Below are 10,275 nucleotides of genomic sequence, written 5' to 3'. Positions count from 1 at the left end.
TTGGGGTTCTGTAATTTAATACAAACACAGTTTAGAAAATTCATTGGTAAAACACAATCCTAACGAATCGTGAGCAGTCTATACTAATAAAACATTATAAAGTATAAGAATAAAAGTACGTCAAATTTTATGCCGCCAAACAGGGCGCACTCCGAAAATATCACACAGTGGAACAAGGAAAGGACTTACAGCAAATCAGCTACAATATAAGCAAATTCCAACAAAATATAGCGTGCTACAAGATGGGTGTATAGTGTGGGTGTGGTGTCCTGTATTGTACAAAAGGACATCGAATAAATTTCCCTTACGTCACGTCCATGGGCACAAATTTTTATGTCATCAAACTATAGGTTTCGGTCTATCTTTTGATCTGCAGCAAAATATGGGAAAAACACAAATACAACTAGCAGATTGTCTGTGGGTTAAAACAATAAAACAGACCATGATGAAAAGTATTACTGATATACATGTGGATTTGTGCGTTTTAAATACGATGAGGCGTATCCGTGTTATAAAAACATGTCTTAATATACTGGAGCTATAGTGGCATCGTCAAATGCTAAACACAAACTCAGCGCCAGCATCGTCAAACATATACAAATAATAGTACACACAAGATTCATCTTGTCAACAGCACTACTGTTCAAAACAAACTGCTGTACGGCAGCCACAAAATGTTTGTGTTGCAAGTTCGCCAGATGTCGCTACTATAAGCGTACACTTATTCTTCAATGATAGTTGTACCATGTAAAATAAAGGGGGGATTCAATTAGTAAAGTCTGTAATGGGTTTATAAGGTGTGAGAGGCATTACAGAAATAGAAAGAACATAGTCGTCGCTATGTTGTTCCTATACATCAAATACAAACGGAACAGCAAACGATCGTAAATACAGACGTTAAAATATAAAATAATAAAAAAAATAAAGAAGAATTATGGTAGCACTTGTTCATTAATGTCTGTACGTTTGTATATTTTACGATTCCTTCAAGGTGATTACTAGTTTTTGTCAAATATACGTACGTACCGACCTTTCTGTACAAGGGCTACCAAACCCTTCTTTTTTACTTTTATTATTTCATTTTTTGTGTTTGATGTGCAGGAAGAACATAATTGTATATTGCATAATATAGGACACCGCACCCACACTATACAACCACCTTACAGCAGGCTATATTTTACTGTAATTTGTTTGTGCTGTAGTTGATATTCCATAAGCCCTTTCCTTGTTTCACTTTATGATAGTTTTAGAGTACGCCATGTGTGGCGTCACAGTACCTGACCTACTTTTATTCTTACATTTCAATATTTTAGAACGTTTTGTTAGTATAGACAGTTCACGACTTGTTAGGATTGCATTTTACCAATGAATTTTCTAAACTGTATTTGTATTACGATACAGAACCCCAATCCTTTGACTCATGTCACCACTATTGACTTCTACAGTAGCTTACGTGGTCGCTGCAGTTATCCCGTAGCATCAGTTTACGTCTTGACATACCGTGGAGTTTATGTGTAGACGCTACATTATACTGTATATTGCCAGGCTCATATGTTTTGTGCTCAGTAAATTACACGTACCAGATATTGCTTCCAGAGGTCCAAAAAAGGGCTGTAATTATTGTGCGGCAGCGAAAAAAGTTGGTAGATATTTTAATGCTTTAATGGGGAAGGCCCCGGGAGTAAACAACAATCCATTAGAACTACTGATAGCTTCGAAGAGCCAGCCCTGACAAAACTCTACCATCTGGTGAACAAGAGATATGAGACAGGCGAAATACCGTCAGACTTCAAGAAGAATATAATAATTCCAATCCCAAAGAATGCAGGTGTTGACAGACGTGAAAATTACCTAATTATCAGTTTAATAAGCCACGGCTGCAAAATACTAGCACGAATTCTTTACAGATGAATGGAAAAACTGGTAGAAGCCGACCTCGGGGAAGATCAGTTTGGATTCCATAGAAATGTTGGAACACGTGAGGTAATACTGACTGTAAGACTTATCTTAGAGAATAGTTTAAGGAAAGACAAACCTACATTTCTAGTATTTGTAGACTTAGAGAAAGCTTTTGACAATGTTGATTGGAATATTCTCTTTCAAATTCTGAAGGTGGCAGAGGTAAAATACAGGGAGCGAAAGACTATTTACAATTTGTACAAAAAACAGATGGCAGTTATGAGAGTCGAGGGGCATGAAAGGGAAGCAGTGGTTGGGAAGGGAGTGAGACAGGGTTGTAGCCTATCCCCGATGTTATTCAATCTGTATATTGAGCAAGCAGTAAGGGAAACAAAAGAAAAATTCGGAGTAGGAATTAAAATCCTCGGAGAAGAAATAAAAACTTTGAGGTTCGCCGATGACATTGTAATTCTGTCAGGGACAACAAAGGATCTGGAAGAGGAGCTGAACGGAATGGACAGTGTCTTGAAAGGAGGATATAAGGTGAACATCAACAAAAGCAAAACGAGGATAATGGAATGTAGTCGAATTAAATCGGGTATTAGATTATGAAATGAGATGCTTAAAGTAGCAAATAAGATTTGCTATTTGGGGAGCAAAGTAACTGATGATGGTCGAAGTAGAGAGCATATAAAGTGTAGACTGGCAATGGCAAGGAAAGCGTTTCTGAAGAACGGAAATTTGTTTACATAGAGTATAGATTTAAGTGTCAGGAAGACGTTTCTGAAAGTATTTGTATGGAAGTGAAACGTGGACGACAAATAGTTTAAACAAGAAGAGAATGGAAGCTTTCGAAATGTGGTGCTACAGAAGAATGCTGAAGATTAGATGGGTAGATCACATAACTAATGGGGAAGTATTGAATAGAATTGGGGAGAAGAGAAATATGTGGCATAACTTGACTAGAAGAAGGGATCGGTTGGTAGGACATATTCTGAGGCATCAAGGGATCACCAATTTAGTACTGGGGGGGCAGCGTGGAGGGTAAAAATCGTAGAGGGAGACCAAGAGATGAATACACTAAACAGATTCAGAAGTACGAGGTGCATTCAAGTTCTAAGGCCTCCGATTTTTTTTCTCCGGACTGGAAAGAGATAGAAACATGCGCATTGTTTTAAAATGAGGCCGCATTCACTGCAAATACGTCCCAGAGATGGCAGCACCGTATGGCAGATGGAATTTTACCGTCAGCGGCGAGAATGAGAACTGTTTTAAATACTTAAAATGGCGACGTTTTCCTTACTTGAACAGCGTACAATCATTCGTTTTCTGAATTTGCGTGGTGTGAAAGCAATTGAAATTCATCAACAGTTGAAGGAGACATGTGGTGATGGAGTTATGGATGTGTCAAAAGTGCGTTTGTGGGTGCGACAGTTTAATGAAGGCAGAACATCGTGTGACAACAAGCCGAAACAACCTCGGGCTCACACAAGTCGGTCTGACGACATGATCGAGAAAGTGGAGAGAATTGTTTTGGGGGATCGCCGAATCACTGTTGAACAGATCGCCTCTAGAGTTGGCATTTCTGTGGGTTCTGTGCACACAATCCTGCATGACGACCTGAAAATGCGAAAAGTGTCATCCAGGTGGGTGCCACGAATTCTGACGGACGACCACATGGCTGCCCGTGTGGCATGTTGCCAAGCAATGTTGACACGCAACGACAGCATGAATGGGACTTTCTTTTCGTCGGTTGTGACAATGGGTGAGACGTGGATGCCATTTTTCAATCCAGAAACAAAGCGCCAGTCAGCTCAATGGAAGCACACAGATTCACTGCCACCAAAAAAATTCCGGGTAATCGCCAGTGCTGAAAAAATGATGGTGTCCATGTTCTGGGACAGCGATGGCGTAATCCTTACCCATTGCATTCCAAAGAGCACTATGGTAACAGGTGCATCCTACGAAAACGTTTTCAAGAACAAATTCCTTCCTGCACTGCAACAAAAACGTCTGGGAAGGGCTGTGCGTGTGCTGTTTCACCAAGACAACGCATCCGCACATCGAGCTAACGTTAGGCAACAGTTTCTTCGTGATAACAACTTTGAAGTGATTCCTCATGCTCCCTACTCAAAAAATGGTTCAAATGGCTCTGAGCACTATGGGACTTAACATCTGTGGTCATCAGTCCCCTAGAACTTAGAACTACTTAAACCTAACTAACCTAAGGACATCACACACATCCATGCCCGAGGCAGGAGTCGAACGTGCGACCGTAGCAGTCGCGCGGTTCCGGACTGCGCGCCTAGAACTGCGAGACCACCGCGGCCTGCTCCCTACTCACCTGACCTGGCTCCTAGTGACTTTTGGCTTTTTCCAACAATGAAAGACATTCTCCGTGGCCACACATTCACCAGCCGTGCTGCTATTGCCTCAGCGATTTTCCAGTGGTCAAAACAGACTCCTAAAGAAGCCTTCGCCGCTGCCATGGAATCATGGCGTCAGCGTTGTGAAAAATGTATACGTCTGCAGGGCGATTACGTCGAGAAGTAACGCCAGTTTCATCGATTTCGGGTGAGTAGTTAATTAGAAAAAAAAAAAAGTCGGAGGCCTTAGAACTTGAATGCACCTCGTATGTAGGTTGCAGTAGGTACTGGGAGATGGAGAAGCTTGCACAGGATAGAGTAGCATGGAGAGCTGCATCAAACCAGTCTCTGGACCGAAGACCACAACAACAACAACGGGGAATCCAATTATACTGGAAAAAAATTAGTTCCATTTCTGGCCACCAGGTGTAAATCTGGTGTTGTGAATGCAAGAAAGACGTAGATAAAAGTTTCCACTGTAATGGATTAGGAACGAGACACGGGCAGAAAAGGTCAAACAAGCGAGAAAGTCATAATGTTGAGTTCATTATTAACCGCCACTTACACAGTTTGTTCAGTGTGTGCACTGGAGACATCGACGAGACGATGTGTCCGTAAATCGGCGTGATAACATTTGCTCGCAGCAGTTCCGGTTGAATCTTAGCAACGAGTTTCCCTGGTAAACGCATTCTTTTAGATATCCCCAGAACCAAAAGTCACATGGATTCAGATCAGTTGATCTTGCAGGCCATGCATCTGGAAAACCTCTCGAGGTAACACGTTCGTTGGAGGTAGCCTTCAGTACTGCCCAGTCTTGCATGAAAACAGTAATTACCAAACATCTGCGCTCTTCCACAGCAGGAAACATATGTCGTACAAAGAGGTCTTCATGACGTGCAGACGTCACGGTACACCTGACAGCCGCTCAGGGTGTATACTCCCCAAAGAAGAACAGACTGCGAATAAAGCTGCTTGGGAATCCGTACCACAAAGTCCGATATGGCGAGTGCAATGGATCTTCGTGCACAGCACGCAGTTTAACAGTACCCCAAATTTGGCAGTTCTGTGTATTCCCTGCGCCCATTAGCGAAAAATGCGCCTGATCACTCCAGATAATATTGCCCGGCCGCATGTCGTCAACTTCGATTCGCACCGGAAACCAAAGAGAAAATTTAGACCGTTGCTGTGGATAATGAGCTTTCACTGTTTGCGCCGTCTGGATCTTGTACAGGTACCAGTGTAAAATACACCGCAGACTTAACGTACTGTTCACCATGGAATGGACAATTCCCGTGAAATTGGCCGTGCAGTGGTAGTTGGTACTACACGGGGCACGTGCTGCATTGTCAGTTACAGCAACAGCATCCTTGTCAATAACTTCCAGCTGGATATGACGCCATCCTCTTCCAGGTGCCACACCAAACTCACCCGTGTTTTCGAATCTGAGTATCATCTTCTTTAAACCTTTTAATGACATCGGGCCCCTCCTCGACCTTTCAGTCGCCATTACTCTCCCAATGCAGCATTAAAGTTGCTGCCGTTCACATAAAACATTTCGCTAACAGCGCACGGTCTCTTCGCGATAGCCATACTGTTCACTCACTTTATAGCTTGTCAAGTGACTGCGTGGATCTTCTGTCGTCATACGAACAGTGTACGGCATACGATTTTCACCTGGTGGCCACAACTGGAACTGTGGTTTCTGCAAGCGTAAACGGGTTTCGCATTAACGCATTAGCAAATCTGCCAAGTTTCGCTGCCCTACGATAATTATAACCAACATTGAACCTCCGTGAATAGATGTACTTTAATTATAACCATCCGATACGTCTGGTTGTAATGCAAGACTTATGTTAATAGTATGTTATCTGCCTTCGAAAAGATTTGGAATTTAGTTAAGCTTTCGTTGCTTAGTAATACATTCGACCGTGCAGTTTCCTTTTATTTTGCCTTAGAGGCTGAGGCTGTTCTCAGCGGATGCTTCATAATAAACCCTATTGATCAACCGATTAACTCACATTTGAATGACAGGATGGTGTAGGGAAAGTAATACAATTTTGCTGAAAATATTATTTTTTTGTATATTTACATATGAGGCACGCATGGAAGATAAGTACCGTTTTGTAAAAAACTCATAATTTTTTTCACATCAAAATTAATTTTCATAAGAAAGAGCATTTTTAAACAACTTTTCTACATAGTTGCCACAGTAGGAAAGAAACTTTTCTAAGCCTTCTTCATAAGAATATGCCACCAGTGAGGACAACCACTGCTTAACACCGTTTTCTGTGTCGTCATCGCTGTCAAAGCATCTTCCTTAAAATTCACACTTCAGGTTCAAGAACAAGTGGTAGCCACAAGGCGCGAGATCAGAGCTTTACGGCGGGCAATCGAACTGCTCCCAACAGAATTACTGAATAAGGTTTTGAGTGACACCAGCAGATGGGGGATGTGCGTTGTCACGAAGCAATACAATGCCTTGACTGAGAATACCACAATTTTTGTTTTGAACTGCACACTTAAGTTTTCTCATTGTTACACAGTATCGAACAGCACTTACGGTTTCACCTCTGGGAAGAAACTCAACAAGCAGAAAAGACGCAAAAAACGGTGTTCAGCAATTGCTATCTTGACTGGCGGCATCTTTCTATGAAGAGGGCGTAGAAAGATTTGTTTCCTGCTATTACAAATGTCTGAACAATGGAGACAGTTACGTAGAAAAACAGTTTGACAAATGCTCTTTCTTGGAAAAGTAAATTTTGGTTTGAGAAAAGTGTTTTATGATTTTTTTTCCAAAACAGTACTTACTTTCCGAACAAACCACGCGCACTGTCAGCCACAAAAGTTAAGAAATAAAGACAATATTTTTGCAATATTTCACAAGTAACTGTTTCTTTTAATGCCTTAGATTTGTCCTGGATCACATTCAAAACTAAGGGGATAGTAATATGTCTAGGTATTCCATCTGAAAATTATCCTTTTATGGATTTAATACTTATCGGGTTGATAGTGGCTGACTTGGGCACAGTATGGTTGTATGAAATTATGCACTGTTCTAAGCCCTCTAATTGTACGCTACGCTCACACAGATAGCTTACAAAGTGATTGAATACAGCTTTGACACATGGCTGCCACCTACTCAGTCTGTCTAACACAATCCATAATGCACTTCTAGGCCATGTAAGTTCATAACACTTGAATGACGTAAATGAATGGGAGAGTTTCTAGACGTTAACTTGAGTGCTGCACCACCGTACATAACTATGATGGACAACTTCACACTGAAGAAGCAGATGTCTGGAGGAGAACGAGATAGGTAACACTGCATCGTCATACGAACACTGATGTGTGGCACTGCATGACATAGCTCATCCCACTTCATGTCTGAAAGCCGAACTTTAACAACGTGTTTAACATTCTTGATTTTCATTGCAACATGACACTCAGTATATACTGGTGTACCTATCGTTACACGTTTGGATTCACAGGCAGACAAATTATATGTAGTGGTGAACAGGAGTTCCTTAGCACCAATTAGCACTCATTGACTTCAGGAGGTAGTGAAAACTCGAGTGGTTGCGACTCTTCCGCCCATATATCAGGGAGGCCTGCAGTGACATGCTGCTGCGATGGAGCAGACGCGAGAAACTCGAATGGATGATCCTAGAAATCAGTGATCCATCTGCACACTGCTGCGGATCAGCGAGCGACGGTGCAACAAACACATGTATGTCCTGCTTCATTGTATCATTTAATACCACATACAGTGTTGTTTCAATGTTGAAAATAAGAATAATGGCAAGTACTCGCGAAATTACAAACATACGCAATGAATAATGAGAGAGGGGAGTGTATTAACACTTGCACTCAAGTGTGACAGTCTTCTTATTTTTTTATTCTGTCTGGGGGCCGTGGCTGATCTCTGATGATGCTTCATAACGTTCGTCGGCTGACGTTCTTATGATGACTACCATCCTTGGATGAGTGCGGGAGGGGGGGGGGGGGGAGACCGGTGGTGGGGTCACACCAATGGGATAACTTCCCGCCATCACTCAATTGACCTACAGGAGTAGGCCGGGTGACGTATGTCAAGACTGAAGAGGTGACAGGTGATGAACTCACAACATTTATTAAATGCAACTATGTCATAACTGAAAACCGTCTGGTTTGAATGGTGTAAATCAGTGTAACGAATCTGGCATGCAATTTTATCTGGTAGAATGACATAATCTGAAGTTCAACAACATGGACGTGGAGGCAGCTGTGTCACTCTTAGCCCTCCTACCTTTGTTCCTTGTATGTGCAAAATGCCATACCATTATAGTTGGAGCTGTGTGGAATACACACTACTATGGATATTAATAAGAACTGAACTCCATCTGAATAGGCCCAGAAGGCCAAACAGTACTGACCGACCACTTTGTCATCCTCAGTCAGATGCTTCACTAGGTGTGCATTTGAAGGGACATGTGGTCAGCAAAATGTTCTCCCAGTCCTCGTCAATTTTCGTGACCAGAGCCGCTAGTTCGCAGTCAACTAGCTACTCAATTGGTCTCACAAGTGCTGAATGCACCCCACTTGCCAACAGCACTCGGCAGACCTTGACAGTCACCCATCAAAGTTCTAGCCAAGCCTGACAGCGCTTAACTTCGGTGGTCAGAAGGGAACCGGTGTTGCCACTGCAGCAAGGCTGTTGGCGTGGGTTTTAAAGAGTGACATATTTGGAGCTGTGACACCCTTGTTGTGAGATAAGTAATTATTTTATGTGATAGAATTTCACATGCATAACATTATTTAGACGGTATCCACCCAAACGGTATGTGTTCTAAATTGAAATACAACGTTCTTGCCCCGATAAATAGATATTTTACTCGTTCTTGTATAAACTTGTGACCTTATTCCCATAAATCACGATGTACATTGATGCAAAAATTATGTACAAGATGCCAGTATATCGTTCTTGTTACAAAGAACGTATCCTTTTTAGGGAATACCATTCGATTATTTTAAATTATGCTATTATTGTTAGAACTGGTTGAACCAGTACTGAAACAGACGAAGACTATTTATTTTTTACACTGAACGATTTCATTATTCCCCGATCTCTGCAGACCACGACATCTTCTCGTGGTAAAATGCTGGTTTAGCTATACCTTGTTGGTATTAAGCTGAATGAAGCAAAAGAGGCAGTAGCGAAGGAACCAGATAGGACAAAGCAGTGTTTGAAGGAAAACGAGGCTGCAGTTTGTACTATGCCGTCATCGGATCAAAATCGACGTCGTCTTTCCAGGTGTACTAACTTTCTTTTATACAGAATGGTGAGAAACCTTCTGAAACGTTTGTACGAGTGTTACAGATTAGGTTATGCTGAGTAATGATTGTTAAGAAACAAATTTGATACGTTACACCGTTTCTGAGTTAATTAGCACTGAAGTTAGCCAATAAGGCCATTGCGTGTGCGAATTCTGGCGCCCCACGTCAGACGGTGCCGCCAAACGAGTTCTTCTTTTGATTTCCTAAAACCGAACAAGAAAGCGATACAAAAATTGAATATGGAATGGCACTAAGGATCGAATCGGAGCCAAAGGCTGAGCTGTCTCGTCCGCTATCATCTACACTTTGAGAACAGCTGACCCTAACTGAATCTGGCGGGTCGCTTGAACTTGCACACGCAACGGTTTGATTGGATAACTTCATTGTTAATTAACTTCGAAACGGCGCAACGTATCAAACTGTTTCTGACCACCCTGTACAGTTGCCAAAGGCTGATGTTTCCTCATTTAATTATAAATCCAAACTAAATGTCTTAAACTTCAGTATTTATGACCTCAAGACAAATGAGCGTGATTGCTTTGTTTGGGATGAGTCAAATGGTCATTGTAGAGTGAATCAGTAATGTTCATGTGTGTTAATGTATTTAAAATAGAAAGCTAACACAACCGATGGAGAAGTCATCTATTCTGATAATTTTGCTGGCCAACAAGGAATAAATTTTTATGCAGTTAGTTTT

General features: G+C 41.7%; 1 pseudogene; it reads right to left on the bottom strand.

Moving 5' to 3' along the window:
• Window positions 1-8,844: 8,844 nt before the first annotated feature.
• On the bottom strand, window positions 8,845-8,963 carry LOC126459491 (5S ribosomal RNA; annotated as a pseudogene).
• Between the last annotated feature and the right edge of the window lie 1,312 nt (window positions 8,964-10,275).

Source organism: Schistocerca serialis, chromosome 2 (assembly GCF_023864345.2).
Source record: "Schistocerca serialis cubense isolate TAMUIC-IGC-003099 chromosome 2, iqSchSeri2.2, whole genome shotgun sequence".
Taxonomy (NCBI): Eukaryota; Metazoa; Arthropoda; class Insecta; order Orthoptera; family Acrididae; genus Schistocerca; species Schistocerca serialis.
The sequence above is the reverse complement of the archived record's forward strand: the minus strand, read 5'-3'. Positions and strand labels throughout refer to the sequence as shown.